The sequence below is a fragment of the Cetorhinus maximus genome, chromosome 7 (genome assembly GCF_964194155.1).
Source record: "Cetorhinus maximus chromosome 7, sCetMax3.hap1.1, whole genome shotgun sequence".
Taxonomy (NCBI): Eukaryota; Metazoa; Chordata; class Chondrichthyes; order Lamniformes; family Cetorhinidae; genus Cetorhinus; species Cetorhinus maximus.
In genome coordinates, this window is record NC_135885.1 from 59,407,518 (window position 1) to 59,422,348 (window position 14,831).

The 14,831-nt window shown below is 43.6% G+C and overlaps 1 long non-coding RNA gene across 1 annotated transcript; it reads left to right on the plus strand.

The window, feature by feature from the left end:
* The first annotated feature begins 2,557 nt into the window (after positions 1 to 2,557).
* Positions 2,558 to 14,409, plus strand: LOC144682469 (uncharacterized). The gene is made up of 3 exons (XR_013577045.1): positions 2,558 to 2,713; positions 9,031 to 9,091; positions 14,001 to 14,409. It is a non-coding gene; the product is annotated as an uncharacterized LOC144682469 (long non-coding RNA).
* Positions 14,410 to 14,831: the final 422 nt, after the last annotated feature.

A 14,831-nucleotide genomic window follows, 5' to 3' on the forward strand; every position in this document is an offset into this window, starting at 1 on the left:
ATATATTGCCGTTCATTCACTGTCGCTGGGTCAAAATCTTGGAACTCCCTTCCCGGCAGCACTGTGGGTGTACCTACACCACATTGACTGCAGTGGCTCAAGAAAGCAGCTCACCGCCACCTTCTCAAGGGTTGGGCAATAAATGTTGGCCCAGCCAGCGAAGCCCACATCCCATGAATGAATAAAAACATTTAAAAAACCTTCTGAGATTTCTGTGCTCCTCTAATTCTGGCCTTTTGAGCTTCTCTGAGTTTAATTGCTCCACCATTAGTGGCCGTGCCTAGGCCCTAAGCACTGGGATCTCCTTGCTAAGCCTCTCTGACTCATTACTTCACTTTCCTCCTTTAAGATGCCCTTTAAAATCTACTTCTTTGACCATGCTTTTGGTGAGTTTCCCTAATATCTTCTTATGCAGCTTGGTGTCAAATGTTGCATTATAGTGGGCCTGAGAGGCACCTTGGAACATTTTATTACATTAAAGGTGATATACAAAGACATGTTCTTGTTGTTATTTATCCTGGCTGCGGCCACGATGTATTCATCCTGTGCCAATCAGCTGTGACCAATCATCTTCGGACCTCCATGGAGAAGCTGAGGGTGACTCCTTGGGGATATGCAATACCCCTGTACACACAGGTGTTGACTCCCCTTCTGCCACCCGACCATGCAATAACTGTGGGTATAGAATGAGAGCCACGGAGCTGTGAGAAGCATGATGGAGCAGCCAATTGGCTTGTTGAAGCAATGGGTTCGCTGTCTTGACTGTTCAAGGTGGCCCTCCAGTACATGCACAGGTTTTGAGGTTCATGGTGGTCTGCTGAATTCTACGTAATATTACCATGATGAGGGCACAGCCATTGCCTTCAGGAATCCAGAGGCCAGCTCGAGAGAAGGCGAAGGAGAAAGAGGAGAGGGAGGAGGAGGAGGAAGATGATGCATCCTGGACTCCTTCACAATGGATAAGCTATATACAAAATATGACCATACGAATTAGAAGCAGGAGTAGGCCATTCAGCTCCTTGAGCCTTCTCTGCCATTCATTAAGATCATGGCTGATCTGATTGTGGCCTCAACTCCACATTCCACCCACCCCCAATAACCTTTGACTTCTTTGTTAATCAAGAATCTATCTACCACTGCATTAAAAATATTCAATGACCCTGCCTCCACCGCTCTCTGGGGAAGAGAATTCCAAAGACACATAAACCTCTGAGAGAAAAAAATTCTTCTCAACTGTCTTAAGTGGGAGGCCCCTTATTTTTAAACTGTGTTCCCTAGTTCTAGTCTCCCCCACATGTGGAAACATCCTTTCAGCATTCACCCTGTCAAATCCCCTCAGGATCTTATATGTTTCAATAAGATCATCGCACATTCTTCTAATTCCAATGGATACAGGTCCAGCCTGTGCAACCTTTCCTCATAAGTTAAATCCTCAATCCGGGTATCAGTCGAGTGAACCTTCTCTGAACTGCTTCTAACACATTTGTATCCTTTCTTTAAAAAGTAGACCAAAACTATACACAGTATTCCAAAGACATGGATCCATTATTCCCCAGCATTACATCTATCTGAGATGTGCCATCACATTGTCCCCTTGGCCAACATCCTACAATAAAAGCCAGCCACAAAAACCTTCTCATAAACATCTTTATCCAACAAAACATCCAATTACACAAACGGAAGTAAATTATTTATTCTTGTGAATTCCTTGCCTTGTGGGTGTCTTTGCCTGTCCTAGTGCTCCAAGGCAGTGATACCTTAGTGCCTGTTGCATGGCTTGTGAAAGGTCGACTTTCACTGGGGGAGGCTAAGATGGCCCTTAGATTGACCAATCATAAATAGATGAAAATGTACTTTTAATGTCTCTCCCCATTGACAGGAACATGTTTTCTGTTCTTTTATGTTTCTAATATGTGAGACTCAATGTTATTTAAATTATTGGCCCAGATTTTGCCAGGGCCTGAGTGGAATTGTTGAGAGCGAACTGTCCCCTCTGAAGCTGACCGCAACTTCAGGTTGTCGGGCATGTGCAGGTTAGTGTGGAAATCCTGAATTGCGGTCTGTCACTCGGGGCTCCGATATGAACTATACGGTTGCTCCCTCAGGAGTCGGCAATCAATCAAATCAGCGAGAATTTGAACTTTGCTGCTCCCCCAAATCACCGTCAGAAATCCCTTAAAGAGTTACACCTTGTTCAATCAGGTGTAACTGAGTTTTTAACGATGATGTGATTAATAAAATTTGATGAACTTTAGAGCTGGCCCTGAAAAAACAATGTTAGTGTCGCGGAGTTCTGTTCAATGATTAATTAGATTTTTTAAACTAATTTTTTGAAATATCTTTAGGAACGTTTTTCAGAATATTTTAGCTTTGACCTTCACCCCATGTGTATGTCCAATCTTTACTTTGCTCAATGTAAACATTTTAAAAAGTGACTTTATTATATTGTTTTTTTGTTTCTTGGTTAGGGGCTGGGGTCTGTGAGCTTTGAAAATCCTTTAATATAATTGGTTATTTCTTAGCCTGATGACGGCAGCCCGGCTCCAAGCTGAGAGTGTCCAGTAAAGAACACTGCAACAAATCGCATTTAGCACTGCACAGTGATGGGGGTGAAATTCTTGCCAGGGAGTTCGCTTAATCTCTTAGCGAGATTCACCTCAAGGTCAACGACAAACACCATTGCTTCGCTACTAACCACAAATTTCAGGCTATTGTGAGTAGATTTTTGAAGTGGGATTAGCTGCTTGGCACTAAAATCAAAGATAAACACATTTTTCAAGCTGTAATGTTAATACATCGGCTGCTAAAGCAATCATAGCTCCATACAAAGGCCTCGATATGCACGATGTAGAAACTTTTCATGTTTTGAGGTTGCCTTCTGTTTTTGCGACAACCTTGAATCTCAGTTTAACAGTCAGGTTGTTCTGTTACTTATTACGCCTCATTAAGTAAGTGTGAATTTATTTATGATCATTTAGAGAATTCAAAGGGAGATATTTTGGCTTAACTCAGACAGATAAAAGAACAATTAACAGACTCGCTTGCAATATTGAAAAAGGGTTGTGGAGTTCGTAGCTGTATAGTTGGAAGGAAAATTACTCACATTATCATTTTTTAACACATTGTAAAATAAAAATGGCAAAAAGATAATTTTGGTCTTTGAAACAGTTGACCTAAAGTAAATTGTTTTTACAGTCTCGCCTATCTTTCATTCAGATGTTGACCAACCAGTTGTGTATTTCAGAAATCGTAGTTTCAAGATTTATTTGGAGATGTGTACTTCAATATGTATGGAGATATGGAAGAAACATGACGCACTTCCCTGCTCCATGACTATCTGACACTTAAATGTAAAAATAGAGCCCCTCAAATTTTTGTGGCTGATGCAATCAAAAGAAAATAGTAGAAGCAGAGAGCAGACTATAGTAGACCTTGTATTGTGCAATGAGATAGGATCAATTAATGACCTTATAGTGAAGGTGCTCCTAAGTAGCAGCAGTCATAATATGATTGAATTTTACATTTAGTTTGAAGGGGAGGAGAGTGGGTCCAAGATTGGAGGGCAATTATGGGGGCATGAAAGTACAGCTAGCTAAAGTGAACTGGCAAATTAAGTTAAGGGATAGGTCAATAGAGATGCAGTGGCGGGCAATTAAGGGGATATTTCAGAATACACAGAATCAATATATTCCAACATGAGAAAAAAAAAATAAAAGGAGAGGTTGTTAACCGTGGTTAACTAAAAAATTTAAAGATAGTACAAAATTTAAAGAAAAAGCATATAGTTGCACAAAGATGGGTGGCAGGTCAGAACATTGGACAGAATACAAAAAAAAAGCAAAGAATGACCAAAAGATTGGTAATGAAGGAAAAATTAGAGTACGAGAGAAAGCTAGCTAGAAATATAAAGACAGATAGTAAGAGTTTCTATAGATATTTAAAAAATGAATAGAGTTAACAAGATGAACATTGATCCTACAGAAAGTAAGTATGGGGAATTAATAATGAAAAATAAGGAGATGGCAGATGAATTGAGCCGGTACTTTACATCATTCTTCACTATAGAGGATACAAGTAACATCCCAGAAATAGCTGTAAATCAGGAAATGGAAGGGAGGAAGAAACTTGGGAAAATTTCAGGCTGACAAGTCCCCAGGTCCTGATGGAGTTCATCCTAGGGTTTTAAAGAAGTGGCTATTGAGATAGTTGATGCATTGGTTTTAATTTTCTATAATTCCCTAGATTTGGGGAAGATTCCATTAGATTGGAAAATAGCAAATGTAACTCCTTTATTCGAAAAGGGAGGGAGGCAGAAAGCATGAAACTACAGGCCAGTTAGCTTAACATCTGTCATGAGGAAAATGTTAGAAGCTGTCAGTAAAAATGTTATAGCAGGGCATTTGGAAAAATTCAGGGAATCAACCCGAGTTAACATAGTTTTGTGAAAGGGAAATCATGTTTAACTAATTTATTGGAGTCCTTTGAAGAAGTGACATAAGCTGTGGATAAAACAGAACTGGTGGATGTACTGTACTTAGATTTCCAGAAGGCATTTGATGAGGTGCCATGTCAAAGGTTATTGCGAAAAATAAAAGCTCATGGTGTAGGGGGTAACATATTGGCATGGATAGAAGTTTAGCTAGCTAACTGAAAACAGAGGGTAGGCATAAATGGGACTTTTTCTGGTTGGCAATATGTAATGAGTGGTTTGCCACAGGGATCAGTGCTGGGGCATCAACTCTTTACAATTTATATAAATGACATGGATGAAGGGACCGAAGGTATGGTTGTTAAATTTTCTGATGAGACAAAGATAGGGAGGAAAGTAAGATATGAATTTGAGACAAGGAGACTACAAAGGGATATATATAGGTCAAGTGAGTGAGCAAAGACCTGACAAATGGGAGTATAATATGGGAAAATGTGAAATTGTCCATTTTGGCAGGACAAATAAAAAATAAGCGTACAATCTAAATGGTGAGAGATTGCAGAACTCTGAGATACAGAGGGATCTAGATATCCTAGTGCATCAATCACAGAAGGTTAGTATGGAGGTACACCAATAATTAGAAAAACTAATAGAATGTTATCATTTATTGTGAGTGGAATTGAATACAAAAGTAGGTAGGTTATGCTTCCATTATACAGGGCATTGGTGAGACCACATCTGAAGTATTATGTACAGTATTGCTCTCATTATGGAAAGATGTGACTGCATTAGAAGCAGTTCAGAGAAAGTTTACTAAACAAATACCTGGATTGGATGGGTAATTGTCTTATGAGGAAAGGTTGGACAAACTAAGCTTGTATCCACTGGAGTTTAGAAGAGTAAGAAATGACTTGATTGAAACATATAAGATCCTGAGGGGTCTTGACAGGGTGGATGTGGAGAGAATGTTTCCTCTTGTGGGAGAATCTAGTACTAGGGGCCACTGTTTAAAAATAAGGGGTCACCCATTTAAGACAGAGATGAGGAGAATTTTTTTCTCTGAGGGTTGTGAGTCTTTGGAGCACTCTTCCTCAAAAGGCAGTGGAAGCAGAGTCTTTGAATATTTTTAAGATAGAGGTAGATGGATTCTTGATTATCAAGGGGATGAAAAGTTATTGAGAGCAGGTGGGTATGCGGAGTTGAGATTACAATCAGATCGGCCATGATCTTATTGAATGGCGGAGCAGGCTCGAAGGACTGAGTGGCTTACTCCTGCTCCTAATTCAAATGTTTGTATGTAATTGAGGTATGTGAAAGAGTTTTTAATGAATGTATGGTTGTAGGACAGAGGAAGTGCATTCAATTAATACAATGTTTGATGAGCTCATTAACATAATGTTGTAGCACTCTTGGTGAACATGGTGTGCCGACCAAAATTGAACATAATTTTCCAAGCGTAGAAGTCAAAATAAACACAGAACATTAAAACATATGTGAAATCTATCTGAGATAGCAAAGTATGAACTATTCCCTATCATTGTGTTGTTAATCAAGGATAATTGACAGGGCAGACTGCAAAGGCTTCCTATCTTACACTGCTACTCAACATTATTTTATCTGTAAATCCATGTTATCATTGATACACTATAATCAACAGCTGTAAGGTAATTGTAAAGGGTTAACATCAAAAGCATACATGATGCTTATGTAATAATGATGTCAGATCACATGATTGAGTAGTAAGAGCCCTTGAAGTGAGCAGAAGCTCTTATCTAGTGTGGAGGTCCAAATGTGTAAATACTTGCTGTAAATAAATAGTTCTGGTTAAAAAGACTATGGACTCGAGCAGCATACTTTTGGGAGACTAGACAAACACCAAAACCCATCTAAAACACCTACCACAAAATAAAACATGGTGGCAGTGAGTGAAAGATGCAGCAAAGACTGAAAGAAGTTACAGGCCTGGCAAGAAAAGAGAATCTTGAAGGAAGGACAAAAGAAAAACTCATCAAGACATCAGAATATCATGGGAGCCTCAGAAGCAAGTTGTAACACAGACCTAGAAACCAGACAGCAGCGAGCAGAGGCCTAAAACAGCAAGCAGCAGCGGAGAAGCAGGATCAAATGCAAGAACAATTCCAGGGCTCAGCAGAAGCATGGGGTCCATGCTATCACTCCCAGAGCCATTTCATAGTGTGGAAGGCCCATAGCAGGCCCAGAAATGGGACAACTGGAGAAAAATGTTCATAAGGTATAGAACTACTTCAGGATTACATAAAAAAGGCCAGAGAGACCAGGTCAGTGCCCTACTTTATGCTGTAGGAGCTATTGTTGATGATGTAATAGCAAGGCAGGGTTATGTTGAGACTTCAGCTTCTTATGAAGAAGTCATGCAAGCTTTTGACTCTTATTTCATTATTTGTCAGATAATAATTGAGAGTGCTAAATTTAACAAAAACAAAACAAAGGACAGGCAAAAGCATGGATTCATTTATCAACAATTTCCATAGGCTAGCAGGGAATTGTGCTTATGGAATTCTAAAAGATAACCTGGTTCACGACAGGATCATTGTAGGGGTGTTAAATGAAGCTGTGGGATACCTGAGATCTGGGCAAATCCCAGCGCTCTTGCATCCTGGATGTTCTGGTCCCGGGTGAAATGCACAAAGTTGTGTGCCCTCGCAAAGATGGCGTCTGTGACCTTATGGATGCATTTGTGGGTGGAGGCTTGTGATATCCCACAGAGGTCACCTGTGAAGCCCTGAAAGTAGCCACTGGTGTAGAAATTGAGTACCGCTGTCACTTTCATGGCCATTGGCAGTGGATGCCCTCCATGTCCACATGGCGCCAAATCCTGCATTACCTGGCAGATGTGACCGACCAGTTCCCTAGACATGCACAGTCTTCAATGACACTGGTTCTCGGTCATCTGCAGGAATGAAAGGCGCCGTCTATAGACCCTGGGTCTAGCTAGGCGCCGACCAGCGAATGCTCACTGTGGCTCCTCGGTGGCGCATGTGGGAGCCCCAGCTGCCCTTCTTCCAGAGGGTGCTGCTCCTCCCTCTGCACAGCCAGGCACCTCAGTCACTCTCTTCTCCGTCGTCTTTGGTGTATGTATGCCATGAGACATACATCGAGTTCACCAGGCTCCATGATCCTGGTGTAATCCTACTGCAGGATGAAAGAGAGAGACGCGTGGGTAGCATGGGTGTACTAAGAACCTCTTTTGGTTAAGCCTGAAGGCCCCTGGATGCATCCCGGAGAGTGCTGGCCACCACTTGGATGGCCAGAGATTAGTGTGCTGCGTGGCTGCCCGAAACCTGACCTTCCTCTGCTCCACTCCACCTGACCAACTGGTGACATTTTTGCCCTTTGGATGGCATGTTGTGCACTCAGCTAAGGCATTCTCCTAAATCGCGCTGCAAGGCTGCATTGTTAGCTTGAACCATGTGGGAGCCTGGTCCAAACTGGGATGATGACATTGTAAGGGACTGTGAGTGCCTCCACCAGTGACTGCTCCATGGCCAGCTTTAGCAAGGAGATTGTACAATGTATCCAGTCGTCCAACTGTTCTGCAGTCCACTAAAATGCTCATTAGTTTGCAGCCTGTGCCCGAGGGTGAAAAGCTCTGGAGCACTTGGTGGCACTTTCATGCCTCTGCGTTGTTTGAGTGGACAGATAAGCTAGAGACCCAACTCCAATCACATCAAGGTGGCTAAGCCTGAACTGCCTCAGCTGTAGAGGAATGGTCACTTTATACAAGGTGTCCCTAATGTGTGGCTGCTTCCCTTGCCCACCCCACATGTGATTGTGCGCTACCTTCAGCTGCAGGGCAGCTTTTGCACCCCCTCCCAAAGTTACCTCAACCTCAGGGCAGCCTTTGCACCCCCTCTCTACAATGCACCTTAACCTTGAAGTCCAACAGGTGTCCCTCGCGAGCTCTCCGTAATGTTACTGAGCACTCGTCTCTGAGTTCCCCTCAAAATGCAGCCTGCCATGTACACGCCATTGCACACTGATGTGCGTAGACAATCCAGAGGATGGGGGGGTGGGGGTGGGGGGACACTGATGTGCGTAGACAATCCAGAGGATGGGGGGGGCGGGGGTGCGGTGGGGGGATGAGTAGGCGGGCTAGCCTTATGATGGTATGCTGATATATTGCAATGAAGTTCCCGACGTCTGATGGTGGGAAACGTGGCCAGCCATCGACGGGCTGAGCAGACGATCGCAAACTGGTTTCATCACATTGTGAAACCGATTTTTGTCCCCTCTCGCCATATTATCTGCTCATGCCACCAAATACGCCTGATGCTAGCGGGCACGGAAAATTCCGTTGTATGGACTCAAACAGCATACTTTTGGGAGACTAGACAATTTCTAAATCCTGTCCAAACCCCTATCACACAACAGAACAGTAATTGTTAATTACATTTTTATAAAAGGTGATTACGAAATGAATACAGCAGTAGACACTGATGAATGAATGGAAATGCAGGTTGCAATGAGCTCATAAATTCATGGAATAGCAGGCACATCAACAGATCATTGGAATAATGGAGCAGCAGACATTTTTGCATTCATGATTTCTTGTTTGTTCTCAGGAGGTGGGTGACGCTGGCAAAGCTGCACCTAAAGCCTGTTCCTAGTTCATCTGAGAAGGAGGTGAGCCACCTTCTTGAATTGTTGCTGTCCTTGTACTCATGATGCTCCCATGATGTTCTTAAGTAGGGACATGATCAGAGCTTTGTGGATACATAAATGGTGCCCCATGTCCAAATCAGGAAGGTGTATGACTTGGAGAGAATTTTGGGGTGATGCTGTTCCCATGAAAGCGTGTGCTACGTAGAATTTACAACATGAAAACAGGCCATTTCCCCAACAAACCCATGTCAACACTTACCTGCCATAATAGCAAATAATGCAAATTAAATTTACTCACCCTGTTTCCATATCCCTTCACCTCTTTTCCTTCACTAACCAATATAATCTCTAATGATATTGTTGCTTTTCTCCTTATTGGTGGTAGAGGTCACAGGCCTGGAGAGTGCTGTTGGAATGAGCTTGGCAAGTTACTGTAATGCAGCCTGAGCGTAGGTAGTATATATTGATGGTAGAAAGAGCAGCTATTAAGCTCAGTAGCCTGAATGCTGATCAAGTGGCTAGTGTTAATCTACTTATGTTAGAATATAGAATGATACAATAGAAGAGCACAGGAAGGCCGTCTAACACACTGTGTCTGTGCTGGATCATTTGAAGATCAATCCAGCTAGTCCCCACTATTCCGTTCTTTTCCCATACTGTGCAAATTTTTCCCCTTCAAGTATTTATCCAATTTCCTTTTGAAGGCTACTATTGAATTGATACCAATTACTCTATCAGGCAGGACATTCCAAGTCCTAACCACTCATTACGTTACAAGTTTTACCTCCTGTTGTCTCTGGTTCTTTGCCAAACAGTTTAAATCTGGACCGAATCATCCCAGATTTGCACTAAGTGCAGTAATGGGTGAGAAAAATGACATTTAACCTGCCAGCTGCAAAGGTGTCTTCTCATGCTGAAGTGTCCCAATCCTGCCACATTAATTATACATTCCTGGGAAACATGTAATTTTGATGGCAGGCGGGTTCTGATTCACCCGCCACGCTGTCACCTCGCTGCTTCAACACGCTGGGCGCCACGTTTAAAGTACAGCCGTGTGCACACCTGTCACTGCTTCCAGCCCAGGATTGCTGCAAAGAAGACATGGCCCCGAAAGGCAAGAAGACTGCATCCCCAGGTTTAGTGATGCAGCCCTCAAGTGCCTTTTGGATGCCAATGAGGCCTGCTGTGATGTCCTCTACCCCCGATCTGGCCACAGGAGGGGCAGCAATATTATCACTCCGGCTTGGTAAGCAATGGCAGTGGTGATCAGTGCCAATGTTGCACAGAAGAGGTTGGCTATCCAATGCAAATAGAGGATAAATGATCTCATCAATGCAGCCAGGGTAAGGCAACCATCTCATCACCCTAAACTCTCACACTCAAGCCCATCACACATTCACTGGCATTTCACTCGCTGCCAGCTCAAGGGACATCACCCATTCTCTCATACACACCCTCACATGTCCATCTGGCCTCATCTCCTCTGGAGACTACTTCCTCAGCCCTCACCATCTTGAGGCCACTTGCACAGATCAACATGTGTCCCCACACACACCCTGGGATACCCCCCTTCCCCAGTACAGCCTTCGCCCTGCAGCCTCTTCCCTTGCCTGAGGCTATTTCTTCTCCTTCCCTAAGCAAGCCCTAGCCCTGCAGCCAATGAAAAGCCACCCACACTTTACGGTTGATCTGATAGGTAGAACTGCCCGTGAGTCCCCCTAAAAGTGATGTTATGCTGTCCGTGAAGCCTGGTGCTGATGACTGAGTGCTGTCCAAAACAAGGTAGGCAAACAAACTTTGAAGTCCTGAGCGATGTGCAGCCCGCCAAGTGCACGCCTTATATATGCTGTTGTGAAACATGTCGGCGGGGATGATTCCGGCGGGCTGGGCTTTAATGATGTGATGATGTATTACAATGAAGTTGGTGATGTCCGACAGCAGGGAATGCAGCCGGCCATCAATGGGCTGAGCGGACGATTGCAAACTGGTTTCACGATGTCGTGAAACTGATTTTTAGCCTTCTTGCTATATTCACTCATGCCGCCGAACACCCCGATGCCAGCGGACACAGAAAATTTCACCCTCTGTATGCTTTGGCTATCATCCCTATGGCTAATGAGAAAGTATTCTCTTTGCTTACTTTATTTAACCCATATATGTTTATATACCTGCATCAAATCTCCTCTTATTCTTCTCTGCTTGAAAGAGAACAGCACCAGCTTCTTCATCCCTTTATTTGTATTCCATCCTAGCAAATTTCTTCTGTATCTTTTCCAAAGCCTTTACATCCTTCTTAAAGTGTGGTGCCCAGAAATGATCACAATGCTCTAGCTGAGAACAAACTATCATTTTGTATAAGTGTAGCACAGCTTCCTGGCTTTTATACTCTATGGACAGCATTTACTGGGTGGTGGGGTTTCCTGCCACGCCACCGACAAAGTTGGCAGAGAATTCACTGCTGCTCCATATGGCAGCCCTGCAGTCATTTGACATTCAAGTCCCAGTAAAGGAGAATTAGGAGCCAGATGCAAGGTAAGTCTGGGGGCCTCTTGGCAGCACCAAGACACGAGACCCCAGGGTTGGGGCAGGGTTGAGTGGGTGAGGGGGGTGGTGGAGGGATGTGTTGCAAAAGCCAGGTGGTGAGTGGGCAGCCGCGGGGTGTTTTAGGGCTGAGTGGGTTGATCCCCAATCGTGAAAAGGGGCTCATGAAGCAGGCACCCCCGTTTCCCACCCAAGGCAGGAGCAAGACCTTGCTGGACTTCCCTTGCCCACCACACATGCCTGTGCCCAACTTCATCCACTTAAGGGCCTTATCTGGGGCAAGGGTGGGGGGGGTGGGGGGGATCCCCCAGGCCTCACCAGCTACTTGTAAAATCGCAGTGAGACCAGAGGCAGACAGGTAGGTGGCGGGAAATAGTTACCCACAGAATTCTACAGCCTTCCCGCCTGCAAACCCACCTGAGGGGGGTTGGGGGGGGGCATAAAATTCTGCCTTATGGCTCTAGTTATAAAGCCCAGAATGCAATATGCTTTATCAACTGCTCTGTCAGCTTGACCTGCCACATTCAAAGATTTATGTACAAGAACCGAAGGTCTCTCTGTTCTTGCACCCTCTTTAAAATTGCACCATTTGGCTTGCACTGTCTCCTCTCAGCCTTCCTACCAAAATTTATCACCTCATGCATTGAATTTCATCTGCTTTGAGCCTGCCGATTCCACCAGTCTGTCCCCTAGAAATCTATTGTTGCCTTCCTCATTGTTTACTACACTTATAAGTTTGCAAGTCTGCAGTCTGCACTGTACCCCAAGTCCAAGGGCAGCATTTTCCCATCGGCATGCAGGGGGTGGGGCCTGCTCGCTCACGTGTAAAATAACACGCGGTGACATCAGGCGTGCGTCCTGAAGTCGCCACACATCATTTAGATTGTTAGTTCAGCGGGCACGCAGCCGCGATTTAAATAGTCATTAACTCAATTAAATGAGCTGCCTGTTCAACCTTAAGATTGGCGGGCAGACGAAGAGCCCAGGCGGCTTTCGCATTTTTCATGAAACCTCATCCACAGGCGGGATGAGGTTTCATGAATTGTTTTAAAACGTAATAAAAATTTTTACGTTAGTTCTTTGACATGTCCCAGCTCATGTGACAGTGTCACATGAGGGGCCATGTTTCAAAAGTTTTTTCCTTCCTTTATTTGAACTTACGCATGCCAAACGGATCTCCCTGAGGCACCTCTGTGCCTTAGGGAGATCTCTGCCCTCTTTCGCGCACACAGCATTTCCAGGCATGCGTCACGATGGGCGGGCCTTAATTGGCCCACCCACGTAAAATGGCGGCACGTCCCCAATCGGGGGCGCCAATCAGGTTCATGTCCACCTCCGCCCACCCCTGCACAATGGGGGGAAATTTCTGGCCCAAGTCACCAATGTATGTCAAAATCAACAGTGGTTCTTTTACTGAACCCTGGGGAACATCACTGAACACCTCCTCCATTCTGAAAAACAGTCATTCAGCACTGAATTCTATCCCTTGGCCAATTTCATATTCAGGCTGTTACCATCCCTTTGTCCCATTGACTTCAATTTTGCTTTCAAGTGTAATATGTGGTACTTTAAAAATGTCTATTGAAAGTCCATATACACGACAACAACTGCACTGCCCTCATCCACCTTCCCTGTTACCTCACCAAAAACCTCATTCAAGTTAGTCAAACACAAGTTGCTTTTAACAAATCCATGTTGGCTCTCCTTTATTAGTCCATGCTTATTCAAGTGGCTGTTAATTTGCTCCCATATTGCTTTCCCTGCCACCAACATTAAGCTGACTCGCCTGTAATTGCCAGATTTATCCTTCTCCCCCTTTTGCAACAACGGTGGTGCAACTGCACCCATTCAGGTAAGTGGTGAGTATTCCATTAAATTCCTAGCTTGAGCCTTGTAAATGACAAAGGCTTTGAGGGATCAGGATGAGAACCGTTCATTGCCGAGTATCCCCCTGATATATTAACACAAATCCAGCAGCACAACTTTACTGTTGGAATTTTAGCATCCTGCACTATGCATCTCTGAACATAATTATATAAAAAGGACTAAATGACTACCTATCTCCTTAAAGCTCAGTTTAACAGTTGGCTTGTTCTGTTACTGGTTACACATCATCAAGTAAGTGTGAACTTATTTATGATAATTTAGAGAATTTAAAGAAAGATATGTTGGCCTAACTCAGACAAATAAATGAACAATTAACAGATTCACATAGAGTATTAAAAAGGGGTTGTTGGGCTGTGAAACTGTATAATTAGAAAGGAAATAGATTTCATCATAATTCTGACATGCTAGTTCTCAAATAAAAATGACAAAGGGAATTTTGACCTTTGAAGCAGTTGGCTTAAAAAGTAAATTACACTGGCTGAACCTACCTTTTATTTTCCAGATACTGATCAACTTGTGTATTGCTAGCATTTTATTTACAATTGCAAGCATTCTGTTTTTCCTTTCACCTGGGCATCTGGAAGGCCTGAACCTACAACCTTTCGAGTCAAGAGTTCAGAGTATTATGAACTGAGACAAATGGATACAGCATGAGTTTCGTGGTAGTGACCCGGATTTTGCAATCAGTGGCAAAACAATGTTTGAGATTTTTACCTCAAAGAAAGCTGCCCACGAAAAGTGTGCAGCAGCAAGATCAGCAGCCATGCACTGACAGCAAACCTCAGACAGCAAAGCAGGAAGTTAGAAGCACTGAATCCCTCTACTTTTAATTTAAAATTCCAGATAGCAGAATACATTATGACTGTATTAAGATTGAAGCTCAAATAAAGATTTTTAAAAATTTTAACTTATTTTTAAAATGTGGAGTTTGTTTTACTACAGTGGAGATGTTTGACATTTTGTGAATATAAAATTAGCAAAGTGAAGTGATTTGGCAGTAACTATAAAGTTAGTAAGCTGTTAAAATGTTAGTATGCCTTAGGCAGCACCTTCCAAATCCACAACCACTACCATCTAGAAGGACAAGGGCAGCAGATACATGGGAACACCACCACCTGGAAGTTCCCCTCCAAGCCATACACTACCCTGACTTGGAAATGTATCACCGTTCCTTCACTGTCGCTGGGTCAAAATTCTGGAACTCCCTAACAGCACTGTGGGTGTACCCACACCACAGGGACTGCAGCAGTTCAAGAACGCAGCTCACCACTACCTTCTCGAGGGCAACTAGGGATGGGCATAAATGCTGGCCTAGCCAGTGAAGCTCACATCC